The 18368-nt window shown below is 57.1% G+C and overlaps 1 protein-coding gene across 9 annotated transcripts in view; it reads right to left on the bottom strand.

Annotated features, from left to right (window-relative positions):
* Positions 1-6653, bottom strand: part of GNB1 (G protein subunit beta 1) — an 85429-nt gene extending 78776 nt beyond the window's left edge. For 3 of the 9 annotated variants that reach the window (XM_084962591.1, XM_084962595.1, XM_021097492.2), the window contains exon 1: positions 6230-6271. The gene's annotated coding sequence lies outside the window, so the exon portion shown is untranslated. Of the gene's footprint in view, positions 1-4677; positions 4827-5135; positions 5679-5746; positions 6021-6229; positions 6272-6408 lie in introns of those variants that run through there. The other 6 variants (XM_021097490.1, XM_021097495.2, XM_084962593.1 and 3 more) reach the window with 5 other exon arrangements.
* Positions 6654-18368: the final 11715 nt, after the last annotated feature.

Here is an 18368-nt window from a genome sequence, read left to right on the forward strand (position 1 = left end):
TTTCTCCCCACTCCCCAGCCCTTTGGAACTTCTGTCCCTGGATGACCCATGCTCTCATTCACTCGATAAATAATTAATGAGCACCTATCGTGCACCACACTGCTCTCGGTGCTGGAGGGAGTGGGTGACGGAGGCCAATTGGCTGCACGAAGAACACACACACACACACACCCTCCTCCCCTTCCACAGGCCACCTGTGTGCCAGGCGGACTCCATCGGGAGGATCCTTCCCGTCTCAACTTTTCTTCTGTCGGCCGCACCCACAGCACGTGGAAATTCCCGGGCCAGGAAATGAACCCACACCACAGCCGCAACCTGGGCCACTGCAGTGACGACACCGGATCCTTAACCTGCTGTGCCACAAGGGAACGCTGGCTATCAAAACAGCACTTTCCCTAGGAAGCCATCACTGCTCTCCAAAGGCCGGCTGCCCCCTTGACCCCTGCTTTTTCACCTTTGTACGCAACGTGCCTATCGGACTCCTATTAAACTGCAACATAAGGCCCTAGACCCATTCTGCAACTTACAGACTCAGCAGCTAGCAGAAAAGGTGCTAAATAAGCATTTGTTACACACATTTCCAGTTACAGTATTTTTGAGAATACATGAAAAATATCTCATTTCACTGGTTGGCAAATTGAGGAAAGACCAAAAAAATTTTGTGAAATCCAAAATTACTCAGCATCGGAGTTCCCGTTGTGGCATAGTGGAAACGAATCCAACTAGTAAGCACGAGGTTGCAGGTTCGATCCCTGGCCTCGCTTGGGGTTAACAATCTGGCGTTGCCGTGAGCTATGGAGTAGGCCAGCAGCTGTAGCTCCAATTTGACCCCTATTCTGGGAATCTCCATATGCTGCAGGTGTGGCCTTAAAAAGACCAAGGGAAAAAAAAAAAATGACTCAGCATCATTAATGTAAGAGAATGAGATTTTTAAAAAATAATTTTATCAGTTTCAAAATGAATTACAAAAAGAAAAATGAATTATAGGATGAAAATTATCCTATAAAGGTAGAAAAAAAAAAAAAAAAAAGGCTTTCAAACAAAATGAAAACAGGAGTTCTCTTGTGGAGAAGCAAGTTAAGGATCCAGCATTGTCACCGCAGATTTGACCCCTGGTCTGGGAACTTCCACATGCCATGGGCAAAGACGAAAAAGAAAACAGACTCATAGCTACTCATGAGACACTCACAGAGAACGGGTGGTAGCCAGAAAGGGGAAGGGAGGCAAAACAGGCGAAGGAGATGAGGAGGTACAACCTTCAGTTACATAACACACAAGTCACAGGATGTAACACAGCCCAAGAACTACAGTCAATAATGCTGTCGCGACACTGCGAGGCAAGGCGACAGAGGTTTACTAGACTCCTCATTCCATCACGCACGCCACCGTCAAGCACTAAGCAGCACACCTGAAACTAACATGATGTACATCAGCCATAGTTTAACTTTTTTAAAAAAACTGATTTTCAAAATCAGAAAGTCAGAGATGATGTGGGAGAGAGTTAAAAAGATATTACAGGAGCTCCTGCTGTGGCACAACAGGATCGGGAGTGTCTTGGGAGTGCTGGGACATGGGTTTGATCCCCAGCCTGGCACAGTGGGTTAAGAATACAGCGTTAGGTTGCGACTGCGGCTTGGATCTGATTCCTGGCCCAAGAACTCCACGTGCTGCAGGACAGCCAAAAAAGGAAAAACAAACAAACAAAAAAACAAATTAAAAAAAACAAAATAGAAGACTGCTGTTAAAAACCAGCACTGCTCCATGTGCTTCCACCAATGCTAACTCACCGACCCTCACAACTGGCCTAGGAAGGAGGTGCTGGGAGGCCCGTTCCACTCTGGAGGAAACACACACCGAGAAATCAAAAACCACATCCAGTTACAAGCAGCACGTGAAGCTACCGAACTGGGTTCCAACTCAGCCTCAGTCCTTTAAGAAATGAGTGAATTTCTTTCCCTCCCTGAAATTCAGGAATTATCTTAAAGTTCTTGAGATCACCTGGGGGGAAACCTACTGTAGAAGCTTTACACTCTCTCGTCTAAAGAGAAAGAGCCCAGAATTTTTTAAAGCTTTATCAACTACAGCAGTTCCCACTGGGCCACAGTTAAAGATCCAGTCTTGTCTCTGTGGTGGCAAGGGTTTGATTCCCAGCCCAGCACAGTGGGTTAAGGGAGGCACTGTTGCCCCAGCTGCAGCCCTGATTTGATCCCTGGCCCAGGAACTTCCATATGCCATGGGTGTGACCCAAAAAGGGAGGAAAAAAAAAAAAAAGCTTTATCAACCACAACACTCAGGTAGATAGTCAAAAGAATCTGTAATCCTCACAGGGAACGCATTTTACAATTGCCACAGGACTGAGTCAGGAGACATAGAGACATGTAAAAAGACACAATTACCCAGAAGTCACTAAGAATATATTCAACCAATGCCCCTTGGTCCTGACAGGATAAAGAATAAGGAGTCTCCCCCCCCTGCATAAAATAAGGAGCGGCTCATGAAATCATAATCTTTTATCAACAATATAGTCGGAGTTCCCGTGGTGGGGTGGCGCAGTGGTCAACGACTCCAACTAGGAACTCTGAGATTGCAGGCTCAATCCCTGGCCTTGCTCAGTGGGTTAAGGATCCGGCGTTGCCGTGAGCTGTGCTGTAGGCCGGCAAGTACAGCTCCGATTCAACCCCTAGCCTGGGAACCTCCATGTGCTATGGAAGCGGCCCAAGAAATGGCAAAAAGACAAAAAAAAAAAAAAAAACCCAAAAAAAAATACAGTCAACTGAACAATGTCTCCAGAATTATTACTTTAATCTTGACTTGATCTTTTAATCAGTAAGTTTTTAGAAAAAGCTCTTTTCCCAGAACTTTAACTCGAGTCAAATAAAAGAATACTTGCTTAAATCTCCTCTAAAAAGAAAGAAAAGCAACACTGCTCTATAAAATAGGAAGCTTTTCTATCTTCGGAAGTCGGCAATAATTTCCACTGATTACTGTGCCACCTAATGGCAGGTGCTGCCACAGGAACAAGCGCACTGAGAGGTTTTAAAAGCTTTTAGCACTCCAGTAACCCACTGACCAATTCGTCAATCTATACAGACTGCCTGTACTTCTTAAAGGAGAGTTCTAGAACAAATCTCACAGCTCTAGAAAGAAGTGGCACGCCATTCTTTTTCCAGAACAGTCAATACAATGCTGCATTATTCAACACATGGCCACACTCTCCACACACACGTGGGCTATTTCCTTTTTCCAGTAAAGTTACACATTCAATTTTACAATTATTTCTCTGACCTTAGTTTCAAGTTAAACTTGTTTTCATTTTATTTTTTATTTTTTTGCTTTTTAGGGCTGCACCTGTGGCATATGGAGGTTCCCTGGCTAGGGGTCGACTCGGAGCTGCAGCCGCTGGCCTACACCACAGCCACAGCCAACACAGGAGCCCAGGCACATCTACAACGTACACCACAGCTCATGGGAACGCCGGGTCCTTAAGGCACTGAGCAAGGTCAGGGACTCAAACCCACATCCTCATGGATACCAGTTGGACTCATTTCCGCTGCGCCGCAACGGGAACCCCTAAACTTGTTTTTAACTCCTCGTTCTATGTTTGCTAAACCATTTAACTGGACTGCCTGCCTCACAAATTCTCTAACCACTCTTACCTACAGAGGCAAACCTGAAATCAAAATTTATACCACGGTTAAAAAGTTCTAAAACTTTCTGTTCAATGTTTTACTAGATTTACACTCAATAGGGGTTTCAAAAAAATATGGGATGCCATATGGTCAGGCCCAGATAATAAAACTGAGACTATCTATTACCAATCCGCTAATGCTAAAAGCTAAAGTCTGTAGTCAGTAAGAACTTAATCCAATTTAGAGACCAACATGAGCCAAATCTTTTGGGCACAGAAAAAAACAATCCAATGAAGACAAACTACAATGCCAATGCTGCACGTCTAAGACAAAATCAGAAAAAATATATATATATATAAAAACCAGTGTTATTCATTCGAGCATTTGCTAAAAAGGCAACTGAAGGTAAATAAGTCTACAGCTACCTTAGGACCCTTCTCAAAGCTATTTACAGAAAAACAACTTTTCGAGTCAAACTTAGGGACAACAAAAGATTTTTAGCAAAACACAAGGTAAGAGAACAAAACCTGAGAAATAAATTAACCCTTTATAAAATGTGTGGACTTCTCATGTGGTCTTTACAAGACCTAGGTGATTCAAGCTCTGAAATCAGTTATTAAGCATGAAAAAGACTGGACAGCCTTTTGAAGAAAGTCTTTCAAATCTTTTCCAAGATTAAAATGAAATCTGAGGAAATTTATTTCAACTTCCTCCAAAACAGAACTTAAGATAGCAAGCAGAGGAAATTTTATTAAGGTGTCATTAAAGGGCATTCTGCTTGGTGCCTGCCTGATGATATAAATACAGCTCTGTTGTAAACTCAGACACCATACAAGAGGAATAATTTTTGTCTGGTGGGTGTGTTCATTTAACAAAGTGCCAATGCTGAGTCAAAAGTGCACGGCTGAACAAATTTCCTCTATAAGCATCCTCTCCAACCATTTCAGCAGAGGAGAGGTAGCCCTGACGCTGGCCCCTGAGGAGGAAGAACCGTGAGTGAGCTCCGGGCACAAGCAGGAAACCTAACTTTGCTTTCCGCAGCTCTCACCTTCTAAGAAAAACTCGTAGCACTTCCAATGCCTGTGAAACCAGCAGCAGGTAAATGGAGGGAGTCTTGGAGGAGAGCGCCCTTGAGTCCAGACTCTCGGCAGCAGGAAGTCTTCCCTACAGGATCGCCCCATTTCTGGACCGCTCTAACTGTCAGAAAATTACATCAAGCCAAAAGCTGCCACCCAGTTCTGCCGTCTGGAGGTTCTCAGACCCCTTTCCATGTTGGGGGCACCAGCCCTGTCCTCAGCCACACACCCAGTGTTAGTGGAAGCAAAAAAGGAACTGCCCGTTCACTTTCTTTTTGCAATATGTACCTTCCGGAAGAATCCAGAACAGGCCCTATCTATCTTAAGAGAATGCAAACTAAAATCTTTCTTTGAAATAAAGAACCCCTCCACCTCAAAAAAAGACTACAGATTCAAATTAGAAAACAAAGAACTCAGGTAGAAATCTCACCCATGACAATGGTCTTCAGACCTTCTCCAGTATCTGGGGTTGATGGGAACTTTTCACAAAACTAATACTTCCTTCCATTTGCTCGTCATCAAGAAAAATAATCTAAACGTTTTCTTAGCTATTAATCTCAAAAGCAACTGCTCAATCATTACCTGTTACTTGAGATCACCGTTACCCGACAGCGAAATGAAGACATAGACAGGCCTCTAACAGTCCCCAAACCAAAACGAAGTCAGATGCGGCCTCTGTGCATAAACTGAGGAATGTACTCTTTTAACTCTAAGCGCCCACCAACTTCCCTTCCCCAAATAAAACCCCCCACGTCGCTGTTTTCCTTCAGCCACCGTGTCTCACAACCCCGCAGAAGAGCATCTGGGCACGTAAAGCCACCACCACTGCCACGAGCTAACCAAGTAATTCAGAGGACATCAGAAACGCTTCGGCACCATCGGAATCAAACGCCAACCGCCCGGGAAAAATAAAGCATTTCCAAAGGCCAGCGGCCCCGCCTGCCCCGGGTACAATCTTCAGCGCCCCCGCACCCCACCCGGGCCGGAGGGGACCCCAAGCCTCGAGCTACCGCCCCCCGCCCCCGGCCCCGGCAAGCGCACCGGAGCCCCGCGGCGGCGGGCGGCGGCTGACAAAGGCCGGCGGCGGGCGCGCCATCTTGGGGGCCCGCCTCGGAGCCATTCATTCCGTGCGGGGCGCGGGGACCCCGGCCGCCGCCCGCAGGCCACGCACCGCGGCGACGGCGGGCGGCCTCCGCTCGGGCCTGGCCGCCACCGCGGGCGCTTTGTCCGCCTCGCGCCGCCCTCGGCGCCGCTTCCTCCTTCCCGGCCGCGGCGACGCCGGCCTCCCTCCCGAGTCGCCCAGAAGCCGCTCCTCCAGCCCCATGTCCTCCCGCGGCCAAGGACGGCGCCCACCGCCCGCCGCAGACGCAGGGCCGCCGCCGCCTTTGTTCCCCAGCCCGCACGCCGGCCCCGACACCCCCGGACCCTCCGACCCCCGCCCGGGCCCCCAGGCCTGAATCCAGGCCCCCAGGCACGGAACCCGGCCCATGCCCGCGGGGTCCCCGCCGCCCCCGCCTCACGGACCCCACCCGGGCGCGGCAGGAAGACTTGGCGCGGCCGCCGAGTGGGGGCGGGGAGGGTGGGAGCCGGCAGGGTGGGGGCGGGGCGGGCGACCGGGGGGCGGCGGGGAGGGTTCGGACGCGGGGGCGGGGGCGGGGGTCTGGGTTGGGGTCCGGGGTCTGGGCCGGGGCCGCCGCGCTCACCTCGACGCCGCGTCCCGCCTGCCGCACCCGCACCCCGCCGCCTCAGCCGCCTCGGCCGCCGCTCCGGGAGGTGGTCGCGCTCGGGCCGCTCCGCGGGCGCTGCGGGCAGGTGCGCCGGCGAGGCTTGGTCCGGTCGGTCCCGCGGCGGCTGCTCCACTCCCACTCCCGCGCCCGCGCCCGCTCCCGCCGCCGCCTCCGTCCGCCCCTCAGACGCCTCCAGCCATCGGGATGGGCGCGGCGGCCCCTGCCCGCAGCCTCGGGAAACCCCACGGCCGCGTCACCGCGCACGTCGCGCGCGCACGCACGGCTCGGCCAAGGCCCCGGCGCGCGCACGCCCGCGCGCTTCGCCCCGGCGCCGACCCCGCGCGCGTGCGCGAACCGCTTAAAGGGGCCGCGCCAGGCCGTCGTGGACCCCACACCACCACCACCACGGCCACCTCCCGGAGCCGCGAGGCCTGGCCCGTCCCAGGGGCCGGCTGCGGGGTTCCGCGCTGGCGTGGGCGTGCCCGCTACGGACCCGCTTGGTTCCCAGGCAGGTAGAGGTGGGTGTAGGCCGCAGGGCAGGAGCCTGCCACCCTACCCCGTGCCCTGCATCTGCACTCTCCACCCCGCACACACCCACCACCGGCCCCCGGGCATGCATACCCCCAGCCCAGGCTGACCCACACCGCACTGGACCAGGTCGGCCTCTGGGACGCCCCGCTTCTGCCCGCACAGAGTGGACGCCCTGCAGCCCAGGGACAGGGCCCATCCTCCCAGGAGCCGGTGGGGCTCATGTGATCTGGGCACCTGCAAGCAGTGTGGCTTCAACCAGAAGAAGTTTCCAGCGTTCTTAGAAACCTGAATGTCCATTCGTGGCGCCCACAAACTCCCACCTTTCCTCCTGACTTCTGGCTCTCAAATTCTAAGTTTCCCACCCCATTAACAGACGACTTCACTGCAAGAGCCTGCAGCCCCCAACCCTCATGACTCCCTTCCGACCACCTCAGCTCCCAGTGCTGCCCTTTCCAGACCAAATCCAGGATCACTCCTCTTCCAAGCCTGTACCACTGCGCTAAAAGGAGGCGGGGACACCCCTAGCAATGCGGTGGTGCTCTTAAACTGGCCACAACCTCAAAGGGCCCTGTCGCCCTCTCCCTCCCTAGCCTGTCTCCAGGCTGAAGCTGATGGATGTGTGTGTGTGTGTGTGTGTGTGCGCGCGTGCGCGCGCCTGTCTGCTTCTCTGTCTAGGGTAGCCCTCCACTCCAGCATGGAGCCCATAACTTCCCACCCACTCAAGAGCTGTCCTCCCTATCCCTCCCCCTCCCCTGGTCCTTCCTACCAGCAAAGAAACATGTCCCCGCGTCCTTGGAGCCTTTCCTCAATTCCTGGCACAGGAAGCTCCAGGTTTGTTTCAGACCTTCCTGCCCCAGCCCTAAAGTCAACCATTTCTCCAAGGAACCCTGTTTCCTTTCAGTGGGGAATGGTGGTTAGAAGCCAAAATCTAGGGTCTGGGTGTGCTTGCTGCTACTGGAGTGTCGTTGCTTCTAGTGCCAGTGAGTGGGCAGAGAAGGAGCACATGCATGGACAGGCATACATGTATATGTACATAGACCTACTATGTTCACTGCCACCCCGCCTGGGCGCTGACCTCAGAGAGAGGTCCACCTTGCTCACCTGAGTGAGGACTGAATGTCAGCCTTACCATTCTTCTGATTAAAACCATTGACAACTCTCGTGGCCCCAGGTCCCTGTGCTCTGTCCTCCTCACTGTCATTCGTCTGGTTTCTCTCTGTCCTTAAACACACAGTCACCACGTTTCACACTCTGGCCTTTGGTCTTTGTGGCTCCATCTGCCTGGGAGGGTCTCTCTCATAACCTCCAGTCGCCTCCACAGGGCATCTCCCCAACCTGCCCTTGCCCCGAAGAGCTGCTCTGGCTCCTGTGACCCCATGGGATTCACACACAGGTTGTTGGCACCTTGCCCAGCTCCCCTGCTGAAGACTGGATTTGACTCCCTTGCCTGCTGCTCCACCCACCAAGGAGGGCATAGGCCACACAGTGGGTCCTCAGGGAATGTTCTTGGAGTGGGTCGAAGGGGTGTGGGTACGACTCTGTGTTCTAGAGCATGGACCGTTTGTGGGAAGCGGGGAGTGGTCACTGTCCAGGACAAGGGCTGGGGTAGGGACCGAAGCACTGCCCAGTGCTCAAGAGGAGGTGGAGTTCTTTGCTCAAGATGATGCAAAGTCTGAAGGACGGGTGTCCTGGGCATGGGCAGTTGGGTCCCAGAAACAGTGGTCCCAATGTTCCAGGGTCAGAGGGTCAGAGACATTCCTCAGAATCCAGCAGGTCTTTGGCCATGCCCACCTAAGCCCAGAACTTGAGAAAGTAGAGATGAAGGGGGGGAGGGAAAGTGAGGAGAAAGGGGGAAGGAGGGAGAAGAGGGAAGAGGAGGAGAGATGTGAAGGTGGAGGGGCAGGCCCAGCAGCAGAGCAGAGGAGGGCCCTGGGCAAGCGGTCTCTATGGGGCAGCTCTGCGGTTGTGGGGGTGGCAGGAGACCTGAGGGGCCCTCAGGACCCTTCTGCCATTCTGGGTCCCTGCATGCCCACCTGAGAGCTGGCCTGACTTGGCAGCAGGAGGCCTGGCAGGGTAGGCCCAGGGCTCCCCATGCCTCAGGCTACCACTGGCCTGGCCAGGCCCATTCCCCGTTCCAGCAGGGCTGCAGGGCAAGGCCAAGCACGAGGACCCCAGGCCGGAGCCTGCCCAGCTCTCTAAGACCTTGGGGTGCAGCCTTGTGGCCCCTAGCTAATCTGCAGGGCGTGGCAGGGCCTTGCCCTGTGGCCAGGGCCTGGAATCCTGTTTATGTGTTTATGGACTGGGTGTGAGGGGCAAAGTTGAGGGGAAGCCAGGAAGGAACAGGGGACCCTGGGCCTTTATTCCCAGTTCCCTAGCAGCCTGAGGCCTCATCCGCATCTGGCCCCCAGGTGTCAGGGTCCCCAGGTGTCAGAGCCCTAGACACCTGCCTGGGGCCTTGGTCCGCTCTCAGGAGCCCATGACAGCTTCTGGTTTCTGGCTGGCTGGGGCCCCATGACCTCAAGGGTCTGGAGGAGGCTCTGGGGCCCCGGCTCTCCCTGCCCCACCCTCCAGGCCTCTGGCTGTTCTTGGCCCCTACCTGCGACCCAGCACGCTCCTCGGTGGGGTGTCAGTCAGGGTGCTTTCAGGCAGAGCTTGCGCCCAGCCAGGAGCCCAGGCTTCTCCTGACCCCCGCAGAGAACCCTGGCTCTCTAGACAAATGGCTCTGAGACCAGCCTGTGGTCCGTTCAGCCTACTCAGCAAGGGCCCGGCCAGCTGGGCCTGAGGGGACAGTGCCTGGCTTGGTGCCCAGCCCTCACTAAAAACCTGGGGAGCAGAATGCATAATTCAGATGCCCCTGCCCCATCTGCTCTGCAGCAGGAAGAGCTCTGACGGGAAAGTAGGTCTCTTAAATCTGAATTATTCAAACAATCTGTGCACAAGGCCAGGACCCCCTCCCGGGGGCCACGCTCCAAGCCAGGCTTTTAGGGTCTCAGAGCTGCAGGGGGCGGTGCCCACAGCATCTGTCTTGTCCCACTGAGCAGCGTCTGCTTCTCCACCCAGGGCCATCCTAACCTTGCTTCCAGTAAGTGCGCCTCCAGGCCCTGGAGTACGAGGGCGAGGACGAGGAAGGGGGCTGGGCGGAAGGTAGGTGATCAGAGCCCGAGTTCCCGTGGGCCTCCAGAGGCAGGCTTGGCCAGTAGAACGGGCCACACAGCCAGGAGGCTCCCGGTCCTTCTCTCAGCACAACTCCCTGGGTGGCGCACCCACCCATGGCTCCCTGGCAGGGGCAGGCCTGTTGGGGGCACGGGAGAGCAGGGGCACAGTTCGATGGGGGGTGCCCAGGGAGGTGACAGTCAAGCAGACCCCAGGGCAGGCAGCCTCAGAGCCCAGGAAGGGGCCAGGCCGAGGTGGACGTGGCCAGGGTAGTCAGGGCCCCAGAGCCCAGGACTGGTGTGGCAGGCAGAGGGCACTGCATCCGCCTTGGGAAGGGGGATGGCCTGGGCCCCCTGGCCGCCAGCCGACCTAGAAGGACCTCTGCACACCTTCCCCTGGGCAGTGGAAGCAGCAGCCCCTCTCTCTCCAAGGGCATGACATGTCCCTTGTCCCCAAGCCCCCCATCATGCTGACCTTCAAGCCTGTACCCACCTTTGGTCCTGAACCAGTCATCCCTCGTGGGGGACACCAAAACGTGGGGGGGCCATGGCCATGGGGCTTTGGGAGTGCCACGTGGGGTTGGAGGAGGGGCTGCCCCGGGGTGGGCAGCTTGTCCCCCCCCCCCCAGATTTGGGGCCGACACCCTAGGGAGGTCCAAGCAGCCTCCGGGCCACTCCCAGAGGGGCAGTCCTAGGTGGGCTAGAACCCGGGACCAGGTGGCCTCAGTGGGGGCCCGACAGGGGGCCACTCTGCTCTGGGGGTCCCTGAGGAGCAGCAGCCCCTCTGCTGCAGAACCCTGACTGCGGGGTTGGAAAGCCCGCCTCCAGCAAACCTCCACGGGGGCTTTTCAGTGTCCTGCCTGGACACACACCACCTACCACACGCCACCCCCCCCATACCACACCCCCCACATACCACACCCCCCCCACAACACACACACACCACATACGCCACATACCACACATGCCACATACCCCCCCACACACAACACACACATCAAAACCCACATACACACACCCCACATACACCACATACCATACCACACACACCCCACACTGCACACCACATGCCATACACCACACACACACACACACACACAAGTTGGAGCAGCCAGCACTCAGGGTAGCAGCTTAACCAGCTCATCTGTAAAGGGGTGATGACAGGCTCAGGGAATGAGCAGACCCTGGGCCTCAGGCTCAGCCGGATGCAGCCAGGCCGCTGGGGCTCCTGCTGGGCCAGCCTCCTGCCCCCAGCTTCGCAGCCACGTGCACCCGAGACCCCAGCATGGTTCTGAGAGGCCTGGGCTCGGCTTTCCCGCAGCCCTGGAGGCAGGCTCTGGGGGCCCACGGGCCCTGCTGGCACGACCCGAGCAGAGGAAGGGCTGTCACCTGGCCGTCAGGAGGGGAGGCTTCGGGACAGGGAAAAGGCAGTGGGGCGGCCCCCAGGCCGACCTGCCGCCGGTCCAAGGCCCTCAGGGCCGGGTTCTGGCTCCCCCGCCGAGGCTGGGCAGCTCCGCCTGAAACCGGATGCTGGGGGCAGAGCCGGCACGCAGGGCGGAGGGCGGCAGGTCTGCTCCGCCCGCCCCCGCAGCGGCTCCAGGGCCTCTCAGGCGGGCACCGAGGGCGCCCCGAGGGGCAGCCAGCGCGGCCGCCCGCCCAGCCCCCAGCCCCATTTCCTCTCCCGGGCTGGGCGGCGCCCTTGGCAGGGAGGCCGCAATTGTTCGGCGCCGGCGCTTCCCCCAGCTGCCTGCACAAGGCCAGGCCGCCGCCGCCCGCCCAGTCCGGAGTGCAGCCGCCAGAAACGCCCTCGCACATCCCGGGCCGGGCGGGAGCGCGGAGACCAGGACGGAGGGCGGGAGGCAGAGACCCCCGCGCCAGCGCAGCGGGGGGGACGATGGGGGGGCGGGGGGCGGGGGCGGGGCCGCGGGGAGGGCGGGGGCGGGGCCGCGGGGAGGGCGGGCCCTGGGGCCCCCCCACCCCCTTCTCCCCAGCCCGGCCTCAGGTGCCACCTAGAGGCCTGGGCACAGACTCAGGGAGGAGTCCCTGTTGCCAGGAAGCTGGGACCCAACCCTCGCTGGCCCAGCGTACCCGGGCAGCAGGCTGGCTTGACAGAGGGTTCTGCCTGCACCTGCAGCGGCAGAGTAGGGGAGGCCCGGGCCGCTGCAGACAGGGGCAGGGGCTGGGGGCTGGGGCGGGTAGCTACAGGAACCATTGGGAGGGGAGGGCGCTGCTGGCAGGCCGCTGGACCCAGCCCCACCTCCCACTGCTTAGGGGAGGCTGCTCCTGCTGTTCTAGGGATGCCTCTCCCCGCAGGTGGAGCCGTGGGACTCGGCTCCGCCAGCACCTGCCAGATAAAGAGCTTGCACCTGTGACCTCAGCGGCGGGGAGGGAGCCGGGCGACGGCGCAGGGGCTGCCTGTGGCGCACTGCCCTGTCCAGACAGCAGGGGCCGCCTGGGGAGGCCCCAGAGCCTGACTGGTGCTCAGGCCAGGAAGCTGGCCTGGGGTCACCTGATACGAAGTCGCCTCCCAGGGCCATTTCCTGCAGGCAGGCAGCCACTGAGCAGACGGGAAGGGATGTGGGTCCGCAAGGCCGCCAGGCCCAGAGCTGCCCTCCCGCTTCGGGACCACTGCCAGGCCACATTACATGCCATACCGTGTCGTGAACCGCCGCAGGACACCTGCCCCCCCAGGCCACCCAGGTGTTGACACGGGGGCATAGCCCAGCCCCCAGAGTGCTTGGCAGGAAGGGCTCTTTCCTCTGGGTCTGCATCCTGGTCATTGTCCTGATGACCCCGAGGTCCCTTTTAGGGACCTACCTGGAGGGACTGTCCGTTCCAACAGAAAGACCCCACCATGCTGGCCCACCCGGGAGGGGGCAAGGACTCAGCCCCAGTTCATCTCAGGGCCTGAATCTCTCTCAGGAAATCCTTGCCCATAGGGCAGCCCACCGCCCTCATCAGACGGGGGGCCTCCTCGAACAGTCCTGCTGACTCGGAGCTTCCCCAGACAAGCTGCTGCCTCATCACCCACTTTGGCGTTACCTCCTGAGAAAATACATGTCTCGTGCAGTTTACCACTAACCCTCCGGAAGGATACAGTTCAGTGGCATTTGCTGTGTTCACACTTTTGTGCAGCCACCGCCTGCATCCAGCTTGGAATCTCTTGTCACCTGGAAAGGCAATTCCCCCCCCCACCTCCGTGGAGGAGTCTCTTCCCTGCCGCCACCCCCAGGCGGCTCTCTGTCCCCATGGATTTGCTGTTCCAGGTACTTCACACAAGCAGAATCACACGACCTGTGTCCCTCTGAGGCTGCTTCTCTCACTGAGCATCTTGTTCTCAAGGATCAACCGTGTTGGAGTGAGTGTCAGCGCCTCGGTCGGCATGATCCACGGCGCGCCCGTACGTGGGTGTTTATCATTCATCCACAGAGGGGCTTGCGGGCTGCTCTCCCTCGTGGCTGCTGTGAACAGCACCGCTGTGAACATGAGTGTACAGGGTTTGTTTGAACATCTGTTTTCCACGCTGTTGGATGTTTACCGAGGAGCGGGATTGCTAGGGCACATGGTGACTCTGTGTTTAATCTGAAGACCTGCCAAGCTGTTTCCTCCAGCAGCTGAACCATCTAACCTTCCCACCATCAATGCTCCACAGCCACATGGAGACTAGTTACCATCTTCCTTCCTTTCTTTTCCCGTTTTGGGGCCACATAAAGAGAATACACCTGAGGCATAGGGAAGTTCCCAGGCTACGGGTTGAATCGGGTTGAATCGGAGCTGCAACTGCCGGCCTATGCCATAGCCAGGCCAGATCTGAGCTGCGTCTGCAACCTACACCATAGCTCACAGCAATGCCGGATCCTTAACCCACCGAGCGAGGCCAGGGATCGAACCCACGTCCTCACAAATCCTAGTTGGGTTGTTACCACTGAGCCATAACGGGAACACCCCGTCTGTCTTTCTGATTCTAGCCACTCCAGCAAGTGGGAAGTGGCCTCTCATTTGCTTTGCCTGCTCTGGTTAGTGACTAGGGACCAGAGCACCTCTTCATCTGCTGATTGGCCACGTGTATGGCTTCTTTGGAGAAACGTCTGCTCAAGTCTGTTGCCCATCCCCGCCTTTTTTCTTTATAGGCCACACCCGCAGCGCACGGAAGTTCCCAGGGCAGGACGGGGAGAGAATCTGAGCCACAGCTATAACTCACGCCATAGCTGTGGTAGCAGTGGATCTTTTACCCAGTTTGCCATGGTGGGAACGTCTCCTTTGTCCTTCCCTTTTTTTTTTTTTTTTTTTTTTGGCTTTTTGGCTTTTTGCCATTTCTTGGGCTGCTCCCGCGGCATATGGAGGTTCCCAGGCTAGGGGTCCAATAGAAGCTGCAGCCGCCGGCCTACACCACAGCCACAGCAATGCAGGATCCAAGCCACATCTGCGACCCACACCACAGCTCATGGCAACGTGGATCCTTAACCCACTGAGCAGGGCCAGGGATGGAACCTGCAGCCTCATGGTTCCTAGTCAGATTGGTTAACCACTGAGCCACGACGGGAACTCCTCCTTTGTCCTTTCTTGAATTTGTTTTCTGATGTGGTGATTGTTGTTGAGACATAAGAGTTCTTTGCAAATTCTGAAACTGAGACCTTTATCAGATACGTAATTTTGCAAATATATTTTCCCGTTCTATCATTTTTTCACTCTATCGATAATGTCCTTTGATGCACAAAGTTATTTTTTTATTTTTGGCCGTGTCCACAGAACGAGGAAGTTCCCAGGCCAAGGCTGTACTGGAGCCATAGCAGGGAACAATATAGCAGTGAGCCACAGTAGGGACGATGTCAGAGCCTTAACCTGCTAAGCCACCAGGAAACTCCAGAAGTTCTTAATTTTGATAAAGTCCAATTTATCTTTTTCCTCTTTTGTTTTTTTTTGTTGCTTTGTTTTTGGTGTTGGAGACAAGAAGCCATTGCCAAATCTAAGTTGATGAAGATTTACTCCTGTGTTTTTTTCTAAGAATTTATTTTATGGTTTTAAGCTTTAAATTAAGGTCCCTCCATTTTGAGTTGACTTTAGTATGACATGGTGTGAGGTAGGGGTTCATATTTATTCTTTTGAAAGTGGATATCCAGTTTTCCCAACACCATTTATGGAAAAAGCTGTCCTTTCCCCATTGAATGGTCTTGACACCCTTGTCAAAAATAATTTGACCATATGCATTACAGTTTATTTCGGGGATCTCTATTCTATTCCATTGGCCTGAGTTTGTCTTTATATCAGCACTACTCTTTTGATCTTTGTAGCTTTGTAATAGGTTTTAAATTGGGAAGTTTGAGTCCTTCAACTCTAGTCTTTTTAAAGCTTATTTCAGCTACCCAGGGTTCCTTATAATTCTGTATGAGTTTGAGGAATGGCTAAAATTTCTCTGAAAACAAACCAAAAAAACAAACAAACAAAAAAAAAAACCCCACAACAAAGAGCAATGGCATATTTATCAGCTACTTCTTAAGAAAAATGTAAGTTCCAGGAAGAGGCTGTGTTGGTGGCTCAGTCCTTCCGCCCTAGTCAGTGGTCACTTTACTTAGGTCCTGTGGCAATGAGGAGGGCAGGTCCTGCTGTGAGGTGACAGGGACTATTGGGGGGGTCTGAGCAGGACTGTGACCCCTCTGGCCGCTTTGGGGCAGGTAAGCCTATGTAGGGCAGCACAATGGCATGAGCAGGGCTAGGTACCCAGGGTGACGGGGCGTGTGGTGGCTCAGGGGCAGGGGCACAGAGGAGTCAGGGGTGGCACCAGGGTGTATGTCCCAACAGCTGGGGAGTGAGTGGAAGGACAGTGGACTAGGAGCCAGGGACATCCCCAAGATGCCTTCTGAAACGAGGTGGTATCTGGGTAGTTTTGGGGGTATCTGCAGGTCAGTGTGGGCTGGACCAGCAGGAAGAGCAAGAGGGGGGTCACTGGGTCCTGTGCTCTGCTACCACCACCTGCCCTCTGCCCCAGTCTCTGCTCCAAGTCACATGGGCACTTTACATTCAGACCAGGCACCAGTGTCCGCCCTGAGGCAGGCCTGGTAGTGGGGGGACAGCAATCTCCCTTCTGCAGGGATATCCAGCCCCAGCCCCCCCTGCAGCACCCCCAAACCCCAGCCCCAGAGCCTCAGCCTGGCAGTCCTCACTGGGGGACCTCGGTCTTGAGGGCGCAGCTCTCCTTCCCTTGGGACTGCCTCCAGGGCTTGAGGGCTGTTTGTCAAGAGTCCTGTCCCCAAGGCCCAGCCCACCTGCCACCTGGGAGGTGATGCAAGATGTGCTTCCAAGGGGCCATGGGAGGCAGGCCCCAGGCCGTGAGCTGAGCCAGGCAGAGTTGCAGGGCAGTGGTCTTGAAGCCCCGGATGTGTGTGGCCCGAGGAGGGGGAAGAGGAATTGGGGGGCCAGGACCCCAAGCAGCAGAGTGCCAGGCAGAGCACAGAGCACCAGCAGGACCCCAGGCTACCCCTCCTGGGGCAGGCACTGGGTGTTTTGGAAACCGGCAGGCATGGCTGGGCACGCAAGGGGGGTGCTGCCAGGAGCTGGGGCCCTGGAGCTCTCGCTGTGACGTCCATCTGGGGCCTGCTGGCCCCCGCCACATTCCCCTGGGCAGATGCCCAGGGCTCCTCCCAGGCCTGCTCTGGGGTCTCTGGGGGTGGCTCAGCCTGTGGCATTAGACTTCTAAGACCTGTCTATCCTGTCCCATTGGCCCTACAGCAGCCCCTGGTGGCTGCGGGGGTCAGGTCTTGCTTGGGTGGACACTGAGGTGTCCAGGTCTCTGAGACAGACCCTGGGGAGGAAGTCTCCACAGAGAATGCTTGTGAGGGGCTGTGGTCAACCCCACCGGGCGCCACCTGGGGCACTCTTGAGGCCAGGGACACGGGTGCCCCACCCCTCCTGGCTGGCCCTGCGTGCCGAGGTCTGCAGGTGCAGCCCTCAAGGCCAGGCTCTGTGGAGAGGCAGCAAGGGGGCTCCCCTCCTCCAGCCCCAGTCCCTTCTGTGCAGGACAGACCTCAAGGTTCCTGCTGCCCTCTGGCCGCTGGGCCCAGTGGGTCCAGAGAAGGCAGAGGCTCTTGCTGCATTCACAACCTCTTTTCTCCTTTGGACAAAATGACCTTGCTGTTGTCACATGCAAGCAGGACCAAGGGGGACAAGGAAGGAAGAGCCCTCAGAACAGTGAGACCCCTGAGCCCTGCAGGGGAGCAGGGGGCAGAGAGCAGAGGGCCGCCAGGGTCGGCTGTGCGCCCCCGGGGCCTGGGCAGAGCAGGGGCCACCCTGGGTCACACGGCAGCTGGGCAGAGCAGTGGGCCCCAGCTCCCGAGCAGGCCGGCCAGGGTCTCAGGATGACAAGGCTGTGCCCACCAGTCCAGGGCCTGCTCCTGTCCTAGTGTAAAGTGGGGCCGTGGGGGGTCTGCCTGGTGCGAAGGACCGTCTGGGGACAGGGGTGCTTCTCCAGGGGTCTGAACACTCAGGCTTCAGCCCGAGGTGAGCGGCAGTGGGCACCCTGCCCCACCACCCACAAGCCACCGCACAGGTGAAAGAAAAGAATACTTGCGCCTATTTTTGTGCTTACTAGTGAGGCTCGGAGGGCGGCCTTTTGGAAAGAGGGCTGGAAAATGGCCGAGCAGGAGGCCTGGAAAGGCGACCCCGCCCTGCTCCAAACTCTGGAGGGCCGACCGCAAACGCCAGGGCCCGCCGCGCCGCACACCCGGCCTTGGCTGCGCGCGGCCCGCGGGCGCCGCCTGGTGCAGCCGCAAGGAGTGGACGCCCGGCGCGCCGCTTCCGGGCCGGGGATGGGGCGGGGCCTAGCGGAGGGCTGGGGGCGGGGCCTATCGGGGCGGGGCGGGGCGGGCGCTGGGCGGGGCGAGGTGGAGGGGCGGGGCGGGGCGCAGGGCAGGGCCGGACTGGGGCGGGGCCGGGGGTGCCGAGGCTGCCCTCCCGACCGCGTCCTCTTGGGTGGGCTGGGGGTCTGGCCTTCCTCAGAAAGATCCCGGAAGGCCACGGTGCCCAGTTCCGAAACAGGCTTGAGTTTCCTAAAACCGTCCACAGTTTTCGGGGCTGGTAACTAGCAGCGCCCCCTTCCCGCTCTTCGCGAAATCAACTCCTTTCTTTTCTTTTTTCGTTTTTTCTGTCTTTCGCCTTTTTAGGGCCGCACCCGAGGCATATGGAGGTTCCCAGGCTAGAGGTCTAATCTGAGCTGTAAGCCGCCGGCCTTCGCCAGAGCCACAGCAACGCCAGATCCAA

This window comes from Sus scrofa, chromosome 6 (genome assembly GCF_054392235.1).
Source record: "Sus scrofa isolate SSC_HxYL_T2T_F1_AM1 chromosome 6, Sscrofa_HxYL_maternal_Yorkshire_Landrace_v2.0, whole genome shotgun sequence".
In the NCBI taxonomy this organism is placed as follows: domain Eukaryota; kingdom Metazoa; phylum Chordata; class Mammalia; order Artiodactyla; family Suidae; genus Sus; species Sus scrofa.